Source organism: Miscanthus floridulus, chromosome 7 (genome assembly GCF_019320115.1).
Source record: "Miscanthus floridulus cultivar M001 chromosome 7, ASM1932011v1, whole genome shotgun sequence".
NCBI lineage: Eukaryota > Viridiplantae > Streptophyta > Magnoliopsida > Poales > Poaceae > Miscanthus > Miscanthus floridulus.
Window position 1 is genome coordinate 95,737,726 of NC_089586.1, and position 24,840 is coordinate 95,762,565.

A 24,840-nucleotide genomic window follows, 5' to 3' on the forward strand; every position below is an offset into this window, starting at 1 on the left:
TACAGACCCAAGGTGAAAGGTTGTATATACAGAGCGTCACTGGTTAGGTGCTATGATTGCTTCTAACCTGGTTGAAAGGATTCATCCCATCTGTGCTCAAAGCAAACTAAAGGTGCCTTACCTCTCCACCGATGTCCTTATAGAACATAGTATTGATAGTCCTCCAGTCATGCCCATCGGTGGGGTGCCTCATCATTGTATCTTTCTTACGCTCTTCGCCATGCCGGCGCAACAGCTTGGCTGACTTTGCACATACAAATAGCCTATGCACCCGAGGAGCTATAAGGAAATACCAAACGACCTTTACGGGGCCTCCTCTGGTCTTGGTACCCTCATCTGACGGCCCTTCCTTGTACCGTAGAGCTTCACACTTGGGGCACTTGTCCAAGTCTTTGTATTTTTCTCCACGGTACAATATGCAATCATTGGAACACGCGTGTATTTTTTTCAACCTCGAGGCCGATGGGGCAGATCATTTGCTTGGCCAAGTATGTCTTTTCTGACAACTCATTTTTTCTAGGAGCATTTTCCTTATTATACCTAACAACTGATCGAAGCCTTTATTGTTTAATCTATTTGCGATTTGAACTCTAACATCATGATGTTGGCTTCTAGTTTGCTCATTGGACAATCCCTATATAATGGTGTTTTGCCATCTTGTCTCATTTTCTCTAGCTTTCTCAGTTGTCTTTCACTAAGACATCCGGTCTCTATATTACGTAGCAGCTGAGAAATGCCATCGTTATCCTCAGTGTTGTCAGCTAGCGTGTTCCTAAATATATTATTAACTGTGGCCATAGGTTCCATGTTGACACCGGGTTCCTCGTCAGCATCGTGGATGGCTACGTCAGGCATGTCCACATTATCATCATTTTCCTACAGAACATTCATACCAACCTCGCCATGCATAGTCCATATCGTATAGTTTGGCATGAACCCCCTGGTAATCAAGTGCGATCGTATAGACTCAATTTAACGAAAGTTCCTTTGATTCTTGCAATCTTTGCATGGGCAGAAGATAGGGTTCCTATTTCCAGCATGGGCTTTAGCATCGGTGATAAATTGGCTGACGCCATGCATGTACCGCTTGTCCGTTTGGGACAGATGCATCCACTCTCGATCCATCTCTGCACAAAAAATACTACGACAGTAATTATAAAGAATTAATAAGAAATCAAGCTTTATGAACAACAATTGTAGCTCGAAAGTACCATTTTTGGAAAACATTATTGTACACTAATTATTGGAAAATTAAAATTGGTAGCCCCGGCCCTGTAAATTAAAAATCGTAGTAAAAACAATTATTGCACAATATTGAAGAACAACTATTCTACTCTACTTCTAAGAACTAATTATAGCATCACATACTAACAATGATGATCTTGACCACTATGTAATAATTAGATAAGAATTTAAATGTGTTTATAGACACCAACCGTTTGGATGACGGATTCACCATAATTTGAGCCTTGCAGAAATGTCCAATTAGAAAAGTGCTCTCTAGAATGGAGAAAGAACTAGAATGAGAATCAAGCAATGTAGCCATCAAAATGAAGCTAATTAAGCAACAAAATCAAAGGGGTAGATGTTTGTTACTAACCTTAAATCAAAAAGATCAAGCCATTCTTCAAAATCCAAGCGCTAGCTTCATGGTGAAGAGCAGCCGCAACAATGGAGGAAAGGGCCTAAACGCGCGCCTCTGTTCTCAAGATGGAAGAGATGAGGAAAAAGAGGACGGCTACAACCTTTTTATGCTGTAGGCTTATCACCGTCGGTTCTTGGCTAGAACCGATAGTGATATAGCCAAATCACTGCCGGTTTTAGCCCAGACCCAATCATTTTCTTATTTTCAAGCTCATAACCGGCAGTGAAGGTACATTACTGCCGGTTCTCATAAATCCGTCAGTGATAATGCCGGCAATGATGTGCAAATGTGGCGTAGTGTGATCCCACTTTAGGAAGCACGAGGAACGATGCATCAAAGGCCTCGTAAAGCTTTCCAATCCAAGCAACGGGTTAGGCCGGAGTAACTGGATTCATTGCCCCTGACGAGAATAATTGGAGGAATAACTCAACTCAATTTTCCAATAATCTCAAGAGGTGTTTATATAGAAATACATGGGGATATGAAAGAAAATAAAGGGAAATAAATAGTCTAACAATGACTAGAAACTGAGAACCCTAACACCTCCCGCAGTTGGAACGTTGACATCAACTGGGATTGGAGACATTCAAACTGGATCAGAATTCTTCAAAGATAGATGTAGGCAGCCCCTTGGTGAAGACATCAACAAACCGTGAGGTGGAAGGCACATGAAGAACTCGTTTTTCTCCTATAGCGACTTTGTCCCAAACAAAGGGTAAGTCGATCTCAACATGTTTGGTACGCTGATGTTGTACCGGATTAGTTGAGAGATAAACAGCACTGATGTTATCACAAAATATCGCTGTGGAGTGTCGTGGACAAAAATGGAGCTCCTGAAGCAATGGCGGAGCCAAGTGACCTCGGCGACCGCATTAGTAACACCACAATATTCGGCCTCGGCACTAGAATGAGACACAGTTTGTTGCCGTTTGGAAGACCAAGAAATCAAATTGTCGCCCAAAAACACAGCATACCCTGAGGTGGATCGTCGAGTGTCTGGACAACCAGACCAGTCAGTATCGGAGTATGCAACTAAGTCATAATTAGATGAACAAAGAAGCTGCAAACCATAGTCCATAGTGCCTTTGATGTAGCAAAGAATGCGCTTAATCAATGCCAGATGAGGCTCACGAGGATCATGCATATAAAGGCATATCTGTTGTACTGCATAGGAGATGTCCGGATGGGTAAAAGTGAGGTATTGTAGAGCGTCGGCAAGTGCACGGTAGTATGTGGCATCTGCCACAGGGGGGCCGTCAGCTGAGAGCTTGGCAGTAGTATCGATTGGAGTGGAGCATGGCTTGCAGTCAGTCATGCCGGCACGCTCCAAAAGCTCAAGTATATATTGACGCTATGATAGGAACATACCCTTAGGTGTCCGAGAAACAGTCATCCCAAGAAAATGATGCAGATGTCCAAGATCCTTCATGGAGAATTCCATAGAAAGAGAGCTCACAATACTATGCAATAAATCTCCAGAAGAGACAGTCAAAATAATATCATCAACATAAAGTAGTAGGTATGCCATGTCGGAGCCGCGGCGAAGAACAAAGAGAGAGGTATCTGACTTAGCTTCAACAAAACCAATGGAGCGGATGAAGGAAGCAAACCTACTGTACCAGGCCCGGGACGCCTGTTTCAAGCCATAGAGGGACTTGTTTAGGCGACAAACATGATCAGGCTTGGAGGGATCAATAAAACGCGTTCTTCACATCTAACTGATTGATGGGCCAGTTCTGAGATAATGCCAGAGATAGAACTGTTCGAATGGTTGCCGGCTTGACCACAGGACTGAAAGTCTCACTGAAATCAATGCCAGGACGCTGGGTGAAACTCCGAAGAACCCAATGAGCTTTGTATCTTTCTAGACTTCCATCACGATGCAGCTTGTGCCTGAATACCCACTTTCCGGTGACAATATTAGTTCCTGGTGGAGGAGGAACGAGATCCCATGTGTTGTTTGCTTGAAGGGTAGTAAACTCTTCTTGCATAGCCTCACGCCAGTTAGAATCTGCCAAAGCACTGCGGTATGTCCGCGGAATAGGTGACAGCAGAGTGGCCAATAGATTCATACGCACGAGGGTCTGTCGAAAACCACGTTTGCCTCGAGTGACCATACCATGATCATTCACCAGAGGAGATATTGGAACCACACCCTGCGGCAACAGGGCACCAGGAGCAGCTCCAGCCACAGGTACAGGGGCTACAGGTGAGGACCCGACCGCTGCAGTAGGTGATGGTGCGGCCACCACTGTAGGAGATGGTGCAGCAGTAGGGGAGGATAGCCCAGCAGCAGCCACAGGGGAAGATGGCCAACAGCAGCAGCAGGATAGCCGAACTGTATAGGAGGTTGAGGCATAATTTCCAGTGTCCACGAGGCCGGCATTTCCGGTACCCCGCTGGCAACAACCCGTGGTGAATCGGGGGCAGCAGGAGATGGGCCGACAGCACTAGAACCTGCACAACTTGTACCTGCAACAACTGGTGAACTAGTAGTGCTAAACACAGGATCAGACTCCGAGAGAAAATCAAGGTTGGATGAAGGTAGGGGGTAGGAAGCTCGGCAAACGGAAAAGAGGACTCATCAAATGTAACATGGCGTGAAATAATTAGGCGATTTGTGGCTAGATCAAGACAACGATAGCCCTTATGATCGGAAGGATAGCTTAAGAAGACACATAGGGTTGAGCGAGGAGCGAGTTTATGTGGAGTAGTGGCGGATAAGTTGGGATAACATTTGCAACCAAAAAATCTAAGATGATCATAGGAAGGTGAGGTACCGTACAAGGCAAAGTACGGACTTTGGAAGTTAAGGGTTTTGGTAGGATGACGATTAAGAAGATAGGTGGCGGTATGAAGGGCTTCCACCCAGTAAGATGGCGGAAGACTGGCTTGGAATAATAGGGAACACACGATGGTATTAGTGGAATGGATGATTCGTTCGGCATGACCGTTTTGTGGAGAAGTATGAGGACAAGACATGCGAAGGGTGGCGCCATGAGTGAGGAGGAAGGAGTGAGTGGTGGAGTTGTGGAATTCACGGCCGTTGTCGCACTGGACGGTCTTAATGATGGTGCTAAACTGAGTAGCGACATAAGAAAAAAAAGTTAGAAAGGGTAGGAAATGTGTCAGATTTAAGACGTAAAGGAAAAGTCCATGAGTAATGGGAGCAATCATCAAGAATTATAAGATAATATTTATAACCACCGACACTAGGAATTGGAGATGTCCACAAATCACAGTGTATTAAATCAAAATTCTGAGAAGCACGTGAAGTGGAGTGAACAAAAGGAAGACACATGTGACGTCCTAACTGACAAGCATGACACAATGTTTCTAGCTCACTTTTATTACAAGCTGGATGTAAAGAAGGTACCAAGTGAGATAGAGACTCATGGCCAAGATGACCGAGTCGGCGATGCCAAAGCACGGGGGTAGATGTGATGGCGGCGAAAGTATGAGGACGAGCGGATAGCCGAAAGGAGTATAGCTCACCAGAACTATTGCACCTGATGATCACGTTCCCCATTGTCAGATCCTTCACAGAAAAGGCCAAAAGGGTCAAATTCGATAGAACAATTATTGTCAGCGGTGAAATGATGGATAGAAATAAGATTTTTAATAATGTGCAGAGAGATAAGAATATTATGTAGATGTAATGAGCGAGCAGGCAACGAAAAGGAAGTGGAACCTGTAGCAGTAACAGGTAAAGAGGAACCATTGCCGACAATAATAATAGGTGGGGTTAAAGAAGTAGGAGGATGAACCTGGGATAGACAATCGGAGTTTGAAACCATGTGAAAAGAAGAACCTGAGTCTATATACCAGTTGTCGGTCGGTAGAGGTGTGAGCGTCATGGTGCTGAAGTTGTGCGCCAAGGCCTGCGGGTCCCATGTCCAAGCGGATGGAGCCGGAGACGGAGCTGGTGACGGAGCGCCGTAGAAGGAGGTAGGGGTGGTCGAACCGGCGAATTGCTGCTGTTGCGGCGGGTGACCAGCGAACTGCTGCTGCTGCTGGTGGTGGCCGAGGAAGAACTGCTGCTGCCGTGCAGGCGCATTGGCGACGAAAGCCTGGGGACGAGGAGGAAGAAGCGCGAGCGGGGGGTGCGGACAGGTGCCTGGCTGTCCGGGCAAGACGGCGAAGGTCCCCGTGAGAGGGTTGCAATGCGTCGGCCAGGGACCATGCGGGCGACCAGCCGTGTTGGAGCGCCAGCGCCGGTGCACCCGGTTGGAGCGCCCCCCTCCCCCCCCCCCCCCACCCACCCCCCCCCCCCCCCCCCCCCCCCCCCCCCCCCCCCGGGTGCCTTGGCCTTGGCCGGCTGAGGCACCAGAGCCTCCGGAACGGGGCGCTGGCGGGCGTGACGAGGAAGAAGCCGAACGCCGTCGGAGTGGTAGACTTGCTGGCGAGAGTCACTTCCTCGATGAGCAAGTCCACACGAACATCGGAGTAGGACGGAAAACGGGCGTGTGCGCTTGATCATCGCAGCCATGTGACTATGTGAGAGTATCGTTCATTGAGGCCACGAAGAACATTTAGAACCAAGGTGCGGTCCAAGACCGGCTCACCCAAAGTTCCCAAAGCGTCCGCCAACCGCCATACGCTTCAAATCTTGTTGCAATAATCGGTGACAAGAGATCCCCTTGAACAAGAGTCCGAAATTCGGCGTCGAGGATGATGGCACGAGTTTCCTTGTTGCCGATGAACTGATCCTCAAGACCAAGCCAGATAGTCCGTGACGTCGGGGAGACAGTGGACACGGCTTCAATAAGATCGGGCGACACGGTGCCAAAAAGCCATGACTTCACGGTGCAATCCATGCGATGCCAATGAGGATCCGTAGAGAAGTCATCATCAGTGAGCACAAGGCAGTCGAGGCCATATTTGGTCACCGTGTTGAGGAAGAGCGAGCGCGTAGAACTTGGACGTCTGCTCAAGGACGAGGGGAATCATTAGCTTGATGTTGTTCACCGCGATGGCCTGAGCATGGAGCTGAGCTTGCTCGGCGTTCTCGAACTCGGCGACGCGTTGATCAGCCGCCTCTGCCCGAGCAGTGGCCGCATCCGCCCGAGCAATAGCCGCCTGGGCTTGAGTAGTGGCGGCCTCGGCAGCAGCAATAGCTTCTTCGGCTGCCCGCTGAAGTTCATGCTGCGACCACGGGTAGTTCATGCTGCTGTCCGTGAAGAAGACGTCCCCGGTGACCTGGTCAACGTCGACCCCATTGGTGAAGCGTAGCGGCACGCCGTCGGCCTCCGCGGCCAGCACCGTGGCCTCGCCGCGGCCCGGGCCGACGCGCATCAGCCCCATGTACGCGTCCGCGATGTAAAGGTTGCCCGACCGGTGGTGGAACCGCAGGCCCAGCGAGCGGCCGCACTTGCTCTCGGTGAGCTCCGCCGGCCGAGCCCTAGACGCCGTGCAGGCCTCGGCGTCGTAGCCCGGGCTGTACGCGTACGTCGACCACCCACGCGCAAACCCGTTCCACTTGATGACGCGGCCGTCGGAGACGCCGCTGTAAGGACCGGCGCCCGCGCCGTCGAAGGCCACGCTCTCCGGGCCGCGCATGCAGCAGCGATCCCCGGAGTGGCAGGTGCTTGCTCCGGCTCCCGTCGATGGTGCTCGTCTCGGAGATGGGGCGAGCCGCGCACGACAGGAGTAGCAGCAGGACGGCGAGGCACCAGATCGCCAATGTCTGGGCAAGCTTGTTCCCCGTGCGGATCGCCATGGTTTCTGCGGTTTTCGAGGGCGCAGCCGCAGACAGTGTTCGTGTCGTGCGCTTGGCGGCTTGGACCTTGCGTTCATTTGCTTGCGAACGGTGCCTTTGGTTTGGTGGAGAGAAGCGAAGGGCGCCGCCTCCTTTTATTAGCCTGGCTGGAGTAGCTTCTTCACGACTCGGACTCGGACTCGGACTCGGACTCGGACTCGATCGGTGGTCTCGGACGTTCGGATTATCGGACTCGGTTTGATGGCCGCAGCCGCATGTTCCGTAATTCCGTTTGCCTTTGGGCTGTGTATATGTTCCAGACGGAAGAACGGAAGGTGACCTCCAATTATCGGACTCGGTTTAATAGACCGGGCCAGTATTGAGCAAGAAATTCTTGTGTTCTTGCGGTAATTATTTTGTCGTTGTACCAACTCAAAACGTTGGAAGTTTTGAATACATCAGTGCCTCCAGTGTCCACTGTCCAGTCAGTGCGACTGGAAATAGATGGGAGTGCGTGTAGTAGGAAACCAAACATTCATGAAGAAAGTTTCATCTCGATCCGTACGCATGCGTTGTGATCAGCATAAATTTCTCGCGAAATGCGCTGTGAACTACTCAGGGGCGCACGCAGGATGAGCAGCAGATCGATTCAATTTTGGCATAACAAGGGTGATTCGGCCGACACCTAACATCAAGAACTTACCAGAAAGATACACCGTGCCCAATCTATTTACAGTACTTATACCCCGTTTTTCATTCATTATACACTGCCATAGGGCCAGCCAGCCATGAGCAAAGCAACTAACACGCCATGTGAAATCCACAAATCGGTGGGGTAGAATGTTAAAGATGAATTAACCACCACCACGCCACTCCACTCCACCCTCATGACGTTTTGAAAATCCACAAGGTGCCACAGTTACCAGTACTACTTGTTCCACCTCACATTTCAACAGCTGCGACTCCATCTTACTTAAGGGCCCGTTTGGATTGCAGTAATTTCAAAGGAATGCAGTTCCTCCATTTTGATGGCGTCATGTGCCGTTTGGAACAAAGGAATCGACCTTGCCGTTCCTCTGGAAAGGAACGCTTCCATTCACAAAACGCAGGAAAGAAAGAATCCACTCTGGTCCAAAGTTTTCGCGTATGCCCGAGACGGAGGTTAAGAAGCCGGTAGAAGCAAATGTTTTATGCCTCTTCTTACCTTTCCAAAGGGGTCAACTGCTCATCTTCTTGCTTGAGCTCATGGCCATCCGTCCATGGCCGACCTGGCACCAGGCTGGTGTGTGGGAAGGAGGGGGCGCAGGTGTCTGGCATGCCAGCGGCAGTGCTGGGCGATGGCTGCGCGAGGGTCAGTGGCTGCCAGAGGGGCGGCGGTGGCGGCGCAACAACCAAGAGAGAGAGACCACGAGACTTGGAAGAGAACCCGATGAAAACGAGAAGACAAACGAGTGGACGAGAATGGCTCTGAACTTTGGTCAAATAACCATAGATAGTAGGCCCCACATGTAAGTGAGAGCGCGAGGGGATAGAAGACCAATGTCATCACGGTGCTAGAGCCTAGAGGATTCCGTATGTACTTTCATTTAAATTAAACATGCACTTGTGGCATGTTAATCGACAAACATAGAATTCTAAAAAATTATTTGCATGATTAGAAATCAAATTTATATATTTGTTTGATCATGACACACGTAGTACCTGTCAAAATAGTAATCACACATCTTTATTTGTTAATCAAAGTTTTACGTTGCAATGACAAATATTTGAATAATAAAACAAGTGTTCATCTCTTTTAATCATATCTCATGTTTTGGGAATCATGTGTTACAATTCCTATGTTCCAAACACCCCAACTTATGTTTTTTCTTTTCTCTGTTTCCCATAGCACCTACGTCCTATTCCAGCGTTTTTTTTTCTTCTTTCCTCTGTCATCCATTTTTTTTGGTTTGATGATGCAGAAGCTAACAAGCAAATTCAGATATCAAGATGAATGAGCAAATATTTTGCCCTGATTTTTGGCCTACCAGAATGGACAGACGGAAATGTGAGCCCCAATATTCGAGGCAACATTTGCTACTTGTCAGTTAACTAGCAAGGGATTTACAAACAATTTCAATACTCCAAAATTATTGACCGTTGAAGAATAAATGCAGAATACAAGACATGTAAGCAATTCAAGAACCGTGATTCCGAAGGCAAACCATATCAAGAACCGACTGTTACTCGCAAAAGGACAGAAAGATGGAAGCAGAGCAACGATATGTCGGTCTGTGGCACCTGACACGGTGACTACTGCACTCCTCGCTGCCGAGCTCCACGTGCCGGCGGTGTGGATGGAAGCAGGACAGCTGGGAAGGGATCGCGGAGCCACGTAGGAAAGGGCCACGGCTATTTAAAAAAAACTACCTGAACCTGATCGGATTTAGGTCCGGGCCTCCTTTTCCGATTCGAGTACATGGATTGCTATATACCAGCGCCTGGCCACGATTCAAATTTCTCAACATATCTCGCCTCGTTACTTCGATTTCTGATCCGGTCGAGGTGTCGAGCGCTGTGATCTGGAGGCGTGGTGCCGATGATAACCAACAAGAGGATGAAGACCAAGGCACTCATCAGCACATGGGCAGAGCTGCCGGACGAGATCATGATGGAGGTCTTGCTGCGGCTGCCGGTCAAGTCCACCCTCCGCTTCCGCGCCGTGTGCCGCGCCTGGGCCGCGACCCTTTCCTCCGACGAATTCCGCGCCCTCCACATGGCGAGGGCAGAGGCAGGCGCGGCTTCGGCTCAGCCCAGGCTGCTGGTCGTCGCGCCCACGTCCGCGGCGTGCGAGGCCACGGCGGTGTACTCCTGCTCGCCGCCAGAGCCCGGCGCGAGCCTCCTGCTCACGCTCGGCGACTTGAGGGGCGACTTCGTGGACGGCATAGCCGCCCCGTGCCGCGGCCTCGTCCTCCTGTACGACGCGGTGGCGCCGGCGTACTACGTCGTCAACGCGGCCACCAGGGCGGTCACGCGGCTGCCCCCTGGTCAGGACGTGGTCAACTCCAGCGCTGGCCTTGGCTATGACGCCCAGACGAACAAGCACAAGGTGATGAGGCTACTCAGAATGGGCAAAGATATCACGTGTGAAGTGTACACGCTCGGCGGCGTGCATGGCGATCGCTGGATGCTGGCCGCAGGAAGAGTGCCTTCGAGCCTCTCCACCACTGCTCAATGTGCCATCTACGCCGCTGAGTCCGGTAATCTCCCGCCGGTGTTCGCGAATGGTTCGCTGCTCTGGCTGATCTACGGAAGGTTTTCGCTCCAAAATTCAGCAGTTGCCGCCATCACATTTTCAGTCACCGAGGAGACCTTTGGTTGGGTCCAGGCACCTCCATGCGGTACGTTATTAGGAGTGCAGTTGGTGGAGCTTGACGGCTGCTTGTGCATGGTTAGAGACCTTCGCCACGGCTCACCTGACTGCAATAGCGCAGTGGAGATTTGGAAGCTGCAGGACTACACCAGTGGCATTTGGTCGTTGGATACTCGCGTTGATCTGTCACATGCCGGAGTAAGTTTGCTTACGCCGAAGGTTATCAGAGTCCTTGGTGCCACTGGTGATGGCAGATCAGTGAAGAAGATAGTCATGGCAACATCTAACCACACCGTTCACGCCTATGACACCATGTCAAAGAATGTAGAAACCATCCTCTCAGTGGCAGACGATACAGAAATAAGCTATCCAAGCGACCGCACTGCCATACGTATTTGTTTATTTAAAGAAACTTTTGCTCCTGTCCACAAAACACAAGAAGAGATATCTTTTTCATGTCCTTTGGCCAAGGCGACTAGGGAGATCCTGCTCCGTCTCCCTCCTAGATCCATTGTACAGTTCAAGCGTGTCTGCAGCCAGTGGCGCAGATTGATCGAGGATAAGGGTTTTATCCATTCCTACTTTGCACATAAGAGCTTGGAAAACAGAGCAAAGATCATGATTGTGGGTAAGGGCACCGGCAGAAGAAAGTTCTTCCGTTTTGCTCCCTTGGAAAACTGGCATTCAGATGCTGCTGACGAAGACGCATGGCTCGACTCAAAGGTGGTTTGTTCCAAGCCTTGTCATGGCCTGAACTTGCTAATCACTGCAGAAATGGATTATCTCTACAACCCATGCACGGGTTACTGCAGGACCAATGCCTATCCAGGGTCACTTCCCTGTCCACCATGGGAAACACCTACTGATGGTGGGGTATTACAGGACCACGCCTTTGCTATAGGCAACAAGAATGTTGGCTTGGGGTTCAACCCATTTAATCAGGAGCATGTTTCTGTGATAATGCTCTACCAATATAAGGACTTCAAATCCCGTGAGTATCGCTTGACATGCTCAGTTTGGCATTGTAGGGCTGGGTTCTTTCAAGAGGGTTTGGTCCCATGGCTTCCTGTGAATAACATGCCACCAGCTTATGTGGATGGGATGTTGTTCTGGATGAGTGACCCTATGTTGGGCCCAATAAGTGAGTATGCCATTTTGTGTTTCGACATTGCCACGGCGAAATTTGATGTCGCTTCTTGCCCACCGGAAATTAATACTGCAAACTGGAGCATCCATAGCACATGGAATTTGTTTGTGGCAGAGCTCAGAGGAAAGCTATGTGTTGTTCTTGCAGACTTGAAGAGAGATGAATTAGTGATATGGGAGTTGAAAAATGGCGAGTGGGATGAAATATACACGGTACGGTTGGAAGCGTCGCCTAACTATTCCCTTCGTTCGAATGTTGTAGTGCCGTTGGCAGTTGATCCAATGGATGGCAGCATCTTGCTAAGCACCGGCAGGAAGATGGGATTCTATGATCCAGTGAACGAGACTGTTGGGGAATTGTATGACGTTGATGAGATTTTGCGTACATATAAAATGGCAGGAGCCTATTCTCAAGGAGCTCCATGCCAGGAGCAAGCTATGCCTCTTGTTCCCATGCTTTACGAGGGAAGTATAGTTAGTTATCCCCGTATGCGCAAGGATAAAATTCTGCACTGATAACTTGGCGCTCTGTGGTCAGGAGTCAGGACTATCAGCTGTTTATATTAGCTCATTTCAGCCCTTCACATTGAAGGTGTGAAGTATAATAATGTACTACATAATAGCAGTTCTAGGTTTTATTATTAATTTGATGTATTATATTTAGTCATTTTTATGTGCTAGTATTTTTTTTTTTGGAAAACAGCGGGGGGGGTGGGGGGGGGGGGGGGGGGGGGGGGGGGGTGGGGGGGGTGGAGTTTCCCCACCAGATTCCATTAGAAACAAACAAAAGCTCCAGCTAGCTGGAGCGAGTAGCAGAGTTACAAGCGAGAAGGTAGCCGCGCCAGTCGTTCAGACTGTTTACAAGGTTGCCGTGTTTAAGGTGTTTTCGCCAGATTACAAAATCATCACAGATACGATTAATGATCAGCCGGCTATCGGCCCTCTCACCCCTGAAGATTTCTCCATTCCTGGCATCCCATAGCCGCCAGAGTATAGTTAACAAGACAAAAGGCCAAAGCTTCACATCCAAACTTGGGGGGGTGACAAAGCTCCAGATATCTTCATCAGACAGGAACGAAGCGCCATCAAAACCAAGCTTCCGCCAGACCTCTGAGCTTGCTGTACACATGAAGAACGCGTGGTGCCTGTCCTCAACGGTCTTGGCGCATCTCTGGCACTGATCGCTGTCCAGGACATGTTTGGCATGTAGGTTTGATCTTGTGCTCAACCTGTCTTTGAAGTACTGCCAGGCAAACACCTTCACCTTATTTGGGACCCGAGTCGCCCAAATACGTCGACCATGCGTGTCTGGCGTGCCCTGCGTTCGGTCGAGAGCAGCATAAGCATCTTTTGAGGTGTACGACTTCCCAGTCAATTTCATCAGTCTGATGTCCGGACCTTCCCTGAGGCTGATTTCCTGCAAGCTAGACAAAAGGTTAGCTAGCTGGGCACTAGCAGCGTTGGTCAGCCTTGGCCTGAGGCACAATTCAAACCAGTTCTGGAAAACATTTTGCACCGAAACATTAGGCCGAATAGTGTGAGAGAAGAGGGCAGCATGGGAAGAACAGATGGGGCTGTCAGGAAGCCAATGATCAAACCAAAAAGAGGTGGATGAGCCGTCACGAATATTAACATAGGTAATGGACCGAAAGGTGTTGAGCTCATCGTTGATAATCCTCCAGAGATAACCGTGGGTACCGTTGAGAGGAGCGTCGAAGGCCGCTGCATCGCGAAGAATCCACTCTTTCCAGGCAACCGGCTCGCCAGAGAATAGTTTGTTGATGAACTTCATGAGCAAGCATCGGTTTTGAAGATGTAAGTCTTTTACTCCGAGGCCACCAGCCTCTTTGCTGGCCTGAACGTTCTCCCAGGCAACCAGGCATTTGGAGCCATGGCAGACATGAGACATCATTACCCGTCCAGAAAAAAGCTCTGCGTCGTCGATCAATGGCCTTGATCACAGTTTTGGGGATGTTAATTGCAGACATGTAATGTAGAGGGACAGAGCTAAGGACAGCAGTGGAGAGGGTAAGACGACCAGCTCTGTTGAGCAGTGAGGCACGCCAACCAGCGAGATGCTTATCACAAGAAGAAATTAAAGGCAGGCAATCAGCCACAGTGATTTTATGTGGGGATAAGGGGAGGCCAAGGTAACTTTGAGGAAATGAGGAGACCGTAGTACCGAATATGTTGGCAAGAGATAGAGCCGTGTTAGGCGGGTACACCGATAGGGAGGAAGGTGGTCTTGTGGTAGTTGATAGAAAGGCCCGTTGCCTCCTCAAAGATCTCCAGGATTTGCTTAGTTTGAATGATGGCTTCAGGGGAGCATTTAAGAAAGATGAGAGTATCGTCAGAGTACTGAGCACTGTTCAGGGAGCATCACAGATGAGAGGGTGCCCGATGGCATTAGCAAGGAGGGGGTGATGGAGGAGCCGGCAAAGGACGTCAGCAACAATGATGAAGAGGTAAGGTATGGAGAAAGGGGGTCTCCCTGCAGAAGACCATTACGGCAATTAATCCATCTGCCCGGGATGCCGTTGAGGAGCACAGCAGTTTTACCAGTGCGTCACACTATGGATGCATTTAAATAATTTGAATCTTTGCCTGCTGTAGCATTGCTGTAATGAACAGGTACAGGCTAAGATACCACTCCTTAGTACTGATGAAACGTACTGACTTGAGTTTAATGTTCTTCAAAAACAGAGAAACAGAATTGGTTGCAGAAACTGCCGAAAATATTCACAAGCAACACAGACCATCTGAGATTCCACCTGAAATATCAACTTTGATTGGACATAAGTTCACTATGATTGTAACATACGGCTACTCTTCTCCTACATCAAGGAGAAACATGTTTACTAGCGCAGCAGATTGCGCGCAAGGAGCTTCTCAGTTTTGGACAGAGATATCACATCGTGTCCTTGCTGACAGAAGTCGTAGATCGACACAAACCTCCACCGGATCAACCTTAGGGTCCATAAGCTGGTGAATTGGTGCAAAGTAATACTGAAGGTGATTCTCTGTCCTCTTTGCCATCCATAACATTTGTCCATAAGGAAATGAACATGGCTGCCACAAGAAAAGATCTGAACCTTCGAGCTTCACTTTAGGCAATTTTTCTCTCCGATATTGCAACCTTTTGCCTTTCTCAGCTTCAGCAGAGTCACAAGCGCAGCTACAACACTCACATACCACGTATGGCAGCACTTGAGCCTATAGAAGGCCGTCTACTCGCGGCAGACCTCACACCTGTAGAAGGGTGGAGGGTGAGGGTATCCGGAACCACCTCCGGGTCCTAGAGTGGCGAGATAGGTTTCGCCCTCCCATGTTGAGACAAGCTTGGAGCGTCCAATATGTGTCTGAAATGGAAACCAACAAATTATTCTCTAACTTTGACCAAGTTTTTAGAAAAAAAAATATATAAACATCTATGGTTTAAACAAATGCTTTAATAAAATTTATTTCATGAAGAAATGACTGGAACTAATTTAATGTTCTAGATGTTTGTGCATTTTTGTATAAACCTAGTCAAAGTTAAATAAGTTTGACATACGAAAAACCAAAAGTGAACTATGAATTGGAATGGAGGGAGTAGTAGAGAGAAAAAGAATTTAACAGAATGGTAATCAAGAGTTATAGACATTAGTACATTACATACATACATATATATATATATATATATATATATATATATATATATATATATATATATAGTACACTTACTGGAAAGAAGATCAGATAATATACATGTATGCACAAAGAATGCATACAAATTTCCATTTCAATCAGAATAGATCTTAATAAACTACTTCATAATGAAAATATTTTAAGATTTAAAAACAATAATCTTCACTGACCTGGAGCAATCTTGACTCACGCACCTGCATGTTAAAGGTAAACTATCTGAAGAGCAAGCTCGGCACATAAAAGGTACTTGATTAATTCTGTCAACTACATAATTGATATTGGGTTTATGGAGCATGCATTTGCAAGAAAAAATAGCTACCTCTCCTATCCAGCACAGAAGGACGCCTGGGTAAATGAAATCTGACAGGTTCGTGTGGCGACATAGCAAGAGGCTTCTTGAATTGTGTACTACGATTGCCACCCTCAAATGCATCAACGAGCTCAAGTTTCGAATCACTAGCTGCAACATATATGATTCTCGCAATTTCAGATTTTACTGAAGATATGATGAATTTCATGAGGTCCAGTCCGAGTCCAATACCTGAGGATATACGAGATGACACAGTGTCAGTCTGCCAATATCGATGATCAGAAACCTCATTCTTCTTTCCGCTGACCTGAGGATCTCTCCAATCAGTGTCAGCACCTATTGCACATATGTTGATAAGAAACATGTGATGAGAAACTCTGACACATCAATCTAGCTGGATTTGCAAGAACAATATATCGATGATCTGTGATTGGAGGAGACAAGTGAGAAGACTACATCCCCTTTGCAGCTGGGAAGGTTGCCTGGTTTTCTGCAGTCTGATGTTTTCCAGTATAGCAGAACTCTTTGCAGAATCTATTCTGGCTGGCAACCTCCTCTGCTCTTTGTCCTGCAACAGTAGATTTGATCTAACTATTCACTTTGTGCTCCAACGGACAGAGAAAATAACAAAAGTGCATACAAAAAACGTGGGAGCTGCATGTAACAATTGAATGGAATCAGCTAAATAATCCAGTATTTGGTTTGATGACGCAGAAGTTAACAGACCGATTCAGATATCAAGATTGGTGACCAAATGTTGCCCTGACTTTCTGGCCTTCTAGAATCGACAGACAGAGATGTGTGAACAAGCCCAAATCTTCGGGGCAACATTTCATACTTGTCAGTTAACTAGAACGGGATTTACAAACAGTTTCAAACTCCAAAACTATTAACCGATGAAGAATTTATGCAGAACATGACAAATGTAAGCAATTCAAGAACCGTAATTCCGTAAAGGCAAACCATACCAAGAACGAGCTCCACTCGCAAAAGGGGAGCAAAGAAGACGGGGCGAAGGACGAGGAGACAATTGCAACCTCGCTGCCGTGAGGCTTGTGGTTTCCGTAGCGCCCTTGGCGTCCACCCATGGCGGAGACTTTGTGCAGCATCTCCGTGTTCCTCCCCGCGGAAGCCTCCACATCGGGCTCCGGCTTGGGATCGGTGGCGTCGCACGCGGCGCCCCGCGAGCTCGAGACCTGTGAGGCGCCGGAGGAGGCGGTGAGCTCGCCGATGCAGGGTGTTCACAAAAAAAGTTCAATACTCCAAAATTCTTGACCGATGAAGAATCAATGCAGAACACAAGACAAGATAAACAATTCAAGAACTATGATTCCGTGAAGGCAAACCACATCAAGAACCAACTCGACCCGCCAAGGACAGCAAAGAAGAAGGAAGCAAACCAGTAAATGGGCGACGGATGAGGAGGCACCCTCGCCGCCGTGCGGCTCGCGGTATTCGTCGCCGCGGCGAACGCACGGGGACGGCGAGGCAGACTGGTGGAGGGTAAGCGACGCTGCGCCGTAGGAGGAGGTCAGGCGGCTTCCGTAGCGCCCTCGGCGTCCACCAGTAGTGGACATCTCGTGCAGATCCTTCGTGTTCCTCCTTGCGGAGCCCTCGACGTCAGGCTCCGTCTTGGGGTCGGTGGCGTCGAACGCGGCGGTCCGCGAGGGCGACACCTTGGAGCGGGCTGGGGACGAGGCCTCCCCGGCGATCGGGAGGAGGTGGCTGGCGCTGGGCATGCTCGTGCTGCCGCAGGACGAGACGCCTAGTCGGATGGTGACCATCTTCTCGGCTTCTTGTTCTGCTCCTGCCATTTCCGACTTCGAGTCTTTGCCTTTGTCTTGGTTAGTTGCAGAGCGCGGGCGAGGAGGGGAAGATTGGCAGGATGTGTCCGGGCTTTATATGTTGTGAAAATAGGATTGCTGGACTGGGCCTCACAGCTGTTGGGCCACGGTATGGCCTTGCTGCACTCTTTACAGATCAGGACAGGTTAGTATTTAGTATTTCTCAAAAAAAAAAAAACTTAGTAGTACTTTTTGTAAAAAAAAAGCAACTCAGGTCAGGGACACAGACACCTTACCATGGCTCTCTTGTCTCTTCAGGGTGCCGGCAAAATGCATTCTGGTCAGATTCATAAGGAAAATCTCAGTTTTTTTCTTGGGTAAACTTAGGGTCCTCAATTCTGCTTCAAATCACCACATAGGCCTCATTCGCTAGTCTGAAACTTGGTTGAAACTGGCTGAAAACACTGTTTCGGCTGAATTGTTGTGAGAGAAAAATATTGTTCCGGCTGAAAAAAGAAGCCGAACAGACCGAATATAGGGTAAGCCGAACAGAGCCATAATTCTGACCACCGAAGAAATTATGCTGTGCCCCCTGTCCTCGCTCGAATGTGAAATTATCTGAGCATTTCAATACACCAGATTTTGAGCAAATTTGAGTATCAAGAGATGTGGCTACTTTCGGGTCGAAATAGAAGCTTCTGAGCACCATGGACTTTGCTTGTTGCATAATAGTTGAGCTTGAGCACCTTTCCTTTGGTCTGTTGATGCCTCAAGCAGTCAAGCATCGCACACCTTGCACCAGCACTCGGCCCCGATGCCATCAGAACTTCCCTCGCAATCCAGAAGCTCCAGTCTGACCAATCGCTTGTAGCCTGCACTACTAGAGAACAGACTTTGAACGATGTCCTAATTTGGCATTAGCCTCGGCATTTTTTTTTGCCCCCGGGACTAAAGGACCCTTTAGTCCTGGTTGGTAATACGAACCGGGACTAAAGGTCCCTGCCCAATGGTCGTCCGCGGGGCAGGGGCCTTTAGTCCCGGCTAGTATTACCAACCGGGACTAAAGGTAAACCTTTAGTCCCGGCTGGTAATACCAGCCGGGACTAAAGCTTTTAGTCCCGGTTTGGGTGATGCCCCGGGAATAAAGATTAATCTTTAGTCCTGGTTTGGACCCCTAACCGGGACTAATAATCCCGGCCTATAATTCAGCTCATTTCTTCCTTCCCGAGCCCGAGCCATTCCATTCAAACTCACTACCTCTGTTTTTCAGCTTGCTGTTGTTCTTCTCTCTCCCCCTCCATTGGTGTTGCTCTTCGATTTTGGAGGTAACAAACTTAATTCTCTTATGTTTTATCAGTAGCTTATCTCATTTTGCGATGTAGATGTATGTGTAACTTTATATGTTGGACTTTATTATGATTTTATATGTAAACTTAGAAAATTGTAGAAAATCCGTACTAGTTGAACTTGCGGACCGTGTTCAAGTCGGCGAGCATGTTCTCTGCCAAGCGGTAACGGACGTCAAGGAGGAGCTTTGATTCTACGAGGGAGAGCGGCAACGGTCGTGGAAGACCGTGTTCCCTTTCTCGTAGAATCGGAGCTCTTCCTTGGCCTAGTACGGTGCCGTCCGGTGGAGAAATGCTCGCCGAGTTGATCACGTAAGCAAGGTCAACTAGTACGGATGGTTATTTATTGAAACATGTTTTTGAGCGATAATTTGATGGATATTTGATAACTTCAGACCTACAAATGTCATCTACAAATGTTACTATCCTCGGCAACCTAAACGTCCGCGAGCTCGCCGATATCGAGCAGGTCACTTAGAATTATTTTTTCCATTAAATGAACTACTTAGAAATCATGCCTTTTTTTAGAATTAAATTTTCCATGAAATGAAAAACTTAGTAAATAGTTAGAAAATTATAGAAAATCCGTACTAGGTGAACTTGCGGACCGTGTTCAGCTCGGCCAACATGTTCTCTACCGAGCGGTAACGGACGTCAAGGAGGAACTTTGATGCTACGAGGGAGAGCTGCAACGGTCGTGGAAGACCGTGTTTCCTTTCTCATAGAATCGGAGCTCTTCCTTGGCCAAATACGGTGCCATCCGGTGGAGAAATGTTGGCCGAGATGATCACGTAAGCAAGGTCAACTAGTACGGGTGGTTATTTATTGAAACATGTAAAATCCGTACTAGTTTTGTTTAAATATATAATTTTAGAAAATATGAAATTTACACTAGTTTGCAAAAATAAGTATAGAAAGTAGATGACAACTGGTACCAGATCATCGGCCTCTTGTTCGGTTGCGAAACGACTGAGGCCAGAACTTCCTCTCATTATCTGCGGCAAGTGTAAGCAGAAGATTGTGATGGAGTACCGAGTCAAGAGACAGGGACCCAACAAGGGTCGTGTTTTCTACAAGTGCCCGGATCGCGATGTGAGTTTCTTACGCATTTTATCTTTATGGCTAATTGACCTGCTTTTCTTGAATATTTTTGACTAAATATTTTTTGGCTTTAATTACAGTGGGAGGGCAATGGATGCGATGGTTGGTACTGGGAGGAAGATTATGCTACATACGTGCAGAATTTGGGTGCGCTTGAGGTAGTGGCTGCTGCTGATGAGGCAGTGAGCCAGCAGGAGAAGCTTATTGATATTCAACAGAAGAATGATTTGTCTGTTTTAGTTGCGTACGATCACGAAATAATTATGTTACTGAAGTGCATTGTAGTTTTAGTTTGTTTAGTGATAGTTGGGATTGCTTACGTTGTAGCCAGACTTAGTTAATTAATCAACCGTGTGTGTGTCATTTATGTTGTGTAATAAAATACTAAATTATGTTCAAGGTTTTCATAATTTGTCGTGTAATACAGATTATGTCACGCCATTGGATGTACAATGCCGATCGCCGCTCCCAAGACTTTATTGAGGGCTTGCACTATTTCTTAGGTGTGGCCGAGGCAAATAAGCGGGATGGTTTCATGTGCTGTCCATGTGCCCTATGTAAGAATTTAAAAGAATATTCAAGCTCAATGAGTCTTCATTCATATTTGCTTAAGTCAGGTTTCATGTCAAACTATATATGTTGGACTAAGCATGGAGAAAGCGGGGTCATGATGGAAGAAGGTGAAGGAGAAGATTTAGACATCGATGACATTATTGCTCAGTATGGTGCCTTTGATGATACTACAATGGGGGGAGATGAAGAAGAGGTAGCGGTAGAAGATGATCTCGGTGATGCTCTTGGCGATGCCATTCGTGATGCACAACAAGAATGGGAAAGTGAAAGAGAAAGTTAAGTTCGAGCGCATGCTTGAGGATCATAGGAAGTTGCTATACCCGACGGCCGAAGAGGGGCAAAAAAAGCTGGGTACAACACTGGAATTGCTACATTGGAAGGCAAAGAATGGTATATCCGACAAGGCATTTGGAAATTTATTGAACCTCATAAAGAAGATGCTTTCGAAGCCAAATGAATTGCCCACCACTACGTACGAAGCAAAAAAGGTTGTCTGCCCATTGGGATTAAAAATCCAGAAGATACATGCATGTCCTAATGACTGCATCCTCTACCATGGCAATGAATACGAGAATTTGGATGAATGCCTGGTATGTAAAGCATCGCGGTATAAGATCAGGCGCGATGATCCTGGTGACGTCGAGGGTGAACAACGTCCTAGAAAGAAAATCCCTGCCAAGGTTATGTGGTATGCTCCTATAATACCACGCTTAAAACGTTTGTTCAGAAATAAAGACCATGCAAAGTTGTTGCGGTGGTATAAAGAAGACCGTAAGGTAGACAATATGCTGAGACATCCAGTTGATGGGTCCCAGTGGAGAGCGATAGACAGGGAATTTCCAGAGTTTGCAAATGAGGCTAGAAACTTAAGGTTCGCCTTAAGTACAGATGGTATGAATCCTTTTGGAGAGCAGAGCACTAGTCATAGCACTTGGCCAGTTACTCTATATATCTACAACCTTCCTCCATGGTTATGTATGAAGTGGAAGTTCATTATGATGCCGATCCTCATCCAAGGTCCGAGGCAACCTGGCAACGATATTGATGTCTATCTGAAGCCATTAGTTGAAGAACTTCTAGTTTTATGGAACAAACCAGGTGTACGTGTCTGGGATGAGTACAAACAAGAACACTTTGACCTACAAGCAATGTTGTTCGTAACAATCAATGATTGGCCTGCTTTAAGTAATCTTTCAGGTCAGACAAACAAAGGATATAATGCATGCACACATTGTTTTGATGACCTTGACAGTATATATTTGAAAAGATGTCGAAAGGTCGTGTACCTTGGCCATCGTCGATTCCTTCCGTTGAATCACCAAGTAAGAAAGAAAGGGAAGCATTTTAAAGGTAAGCCAGACCATCGGAAGAAGCCTTATAACCGAACCAGGGAAGATGTACTCGCAATGGTCAAGGATGTGAAAGTAGTATTTGGAAAGGGACAAGGCAGTGAATCTGTTCCCAAAGATGCTAAGGGACACGTACCCATGTGGAAGAAGAAGTCCATCTTTTAGGAGCTACCCTATTGGCAAGTCCTAGAGGTCCGCCACGCAATCGACGTGATGCACCTAACAAAGAATCTTTGTGTGAACCTGTTAGGATTCATGGGTGTGTACGGGAAGCCAAAGGATTCACTTGAAGCACGCCAGGACTTGTAGGGCATGAAAGAACGAGACAATCTTCATCCAGAGAAGACAGATGATGGACGTCATTACTTAAGTCCTACTAGCTACACGCTTAGCAAAGAAGAGAGGGACAACATGTTCGAATGTCTAAGCAGCATCAAGGTCCCATCGGGATTCTCCTCCAATATAAAGGGTATAATAAATGTGCCAGATAAGAAATTCCTAAACTTAAAGTCCCATGACTGCCACGTGCTTATGACGCAATTGCTTCTAGTTGCTTTAAGAGGAATTCTACCTCCACATGTACGTCTAGCCACCGTGAAGCTATGTGCATTCCTCAATGCAATTTCTCAGAAGGCAATCAATCCAGTGGAACTAGCTACTCTACAGAATGATGTGGTTCAATGTCTTGTTAGCTTTGAGTTGGTGTTCCCTCCATCCTTCTTTAATATCATGACACACATCCTAGTTCATTTGGTGAAGGAGATTAGTATTCTTGGACCTGTGTTCTTACATAACATGTTCCCCTTCGAGAGGTTTATGGGAGTCTTGAAGAAATATGTGAAAGTCTGTTCTAAGCCTGAAGGAAGCATCGCCCAGGGCTATGGAACAGAGGAGGTCATTGAGTTCTGTGTTGACTTTATTCCTGACCTTGCCCCGATTGGTGTTCCCAAATCATGACACGAGGGGCGACTCAGTGGTAAAGGAACTTTAGGGAAAAAACATATATCGGCATGGAAGACGATTATTTCAATAAAGCACACTACACAGTTCTTCAGAACTCGTCATTGGTGCATCCGTACATCGAGATACATAAGGAGTTCTTACGATCCAAATTTTCAGGGAAGACTGAAGCTTGGATTAGGCGTCAGCACATGGAAAGTTTCAGTGGTTGGTTGCGAAAAGAATGTCAAGGCGATGACAATATTGATGAGCAACTGTATTTGTTGGCTAGGCAGCCATCGTGGCATATCCTCACGTACTAAGGGTACGAGATAAATGGGAATACATTTTACACAGTTGCCCAAGATAAAAGGAGCACCAATCAAAATAGTGGTGTTCGCATAGATGGAACAGATCCAAATGGGAATATACAAACATATTATGGCCGCATAGAAGAGATATGGGAACTAGACTACGCACCTAATTTTAAAGTTCCTTTGTTCCGGTGCCAATGGGTGAAGCTGACCGGATGAGGGGTAACAGTCGACAAAGAGTATGAAATGACAACAGTGGACCTCAACAATATTGGGTACAAAGAGGAACCATTCGTCCTTGCTGCCGATGTGAGTCAGGTGTTCTATGTGAAAGACATGTCTACAAAATCAAAGAGAGGAAAAAACGAAGACATCAACTCAATGATCAATGAGCCAAAGCGCCACATAATTCTTTCTGGGAAAATAAATATAGTGGGAATTGAAGATAAGTCAGACATGTCAGAAGATTACGAAAGAAATGTCCGAATTCCACCCTTCATAGTGAAGAAAGATCCAAGCATCATGTTAAATGATGAAGACACTCCATGGTTACGACAAGATCATAACCAAGGGTCATACGTCAAGAAGAAATTCACTGTTGTGCCCGCATGATATAACGATGCATGTTTAATATATTATGTTTTAGAGACGGATATTATGTAATATGTTATGACTTTGACTCTAGTATTATGAACTCTAAATGACTTCAAATTGAAAAGTTTTGAATACCAAGTTTGTTAAACTCAAAAAGATCTACAATTGTTGTTTTGGTCAACTTTCCATTTGAGAAAGTTTGGACGGTTCAAATTTGTGATTTTTAAATTTCGACGCCTACAAACTAGTTTTCGGGACCCTAGATTGTCTCAAATTGAAAAGTTTTGAATACCGAGTTTGTTAAGCTCATCAATATATACAATCCTTATATAGGCCATTTTTTCATTTGAGAAAGCTTGAACAAAATGTAGTTCAAATTTCACAAGTGTGTGACATAGTTTTAGAAAGTATATATGAGATTCAAGAAGTTGTGACTAGTGTTTGATAAAAATTTCTCAAATGGGAAAATGAGCTATGTAACAATTGTAGATCTTTCTGAGATAATCAAACTTGGTATTCAGAGTTTTTTCATCTGAGGTCATTTAGTGTCTCATTTGAGCAAGTTTGACCAAGTCAAATTTGGTCAAATAAAAAAACAACACTTTGACTCTAGTATTATGAACTCTAAATGACTTCAAATTGAAAAGTTTTGAATACCAAGTTTGTTAAACTCAAAAAGATCTACAATTGTTGTTTTGGTCAACTTTCCATTTGAGAAAGTTTGGATGGTTCAAATTTGTCATTTTTAAATTTCGACGCCTACAAACTAGTTTTCGGGACCCTAGATTGTCTCAAATTGAAAAGTTTTGAATACCGAGTTTGTTAAGCTCATCAATATATACAATCCTTATATAGGCCATTTTTTCATTTGAGAAAGCTTGAACAAAATGTAGTTCAAATTTCACAAGTGTGTGACATAGTTTTAGAAAGTATATATGAGATTCAAGAAGTTGTGACTAGTGTTTAATAAAAATTTCTCAAATGGGAAAATGAGCTATGTAA

General features: G+C 46.6%; 1 pseudogene; it reads right to left on the minus strand.

Moving 5' to 3' along the window:
* Nucleotides 1–6,496: 6,496 nt before the first annotated feature.
* Nucleotides 6,497–7,364, minus strand: LOC136465898 (protein STRICTOSIDINE SYNTHASE-LIKE 3-like; annotated as a pseudogene).
* Nucleotides 7,365–24,840: the final 17,476 nt, after the last annotated feature.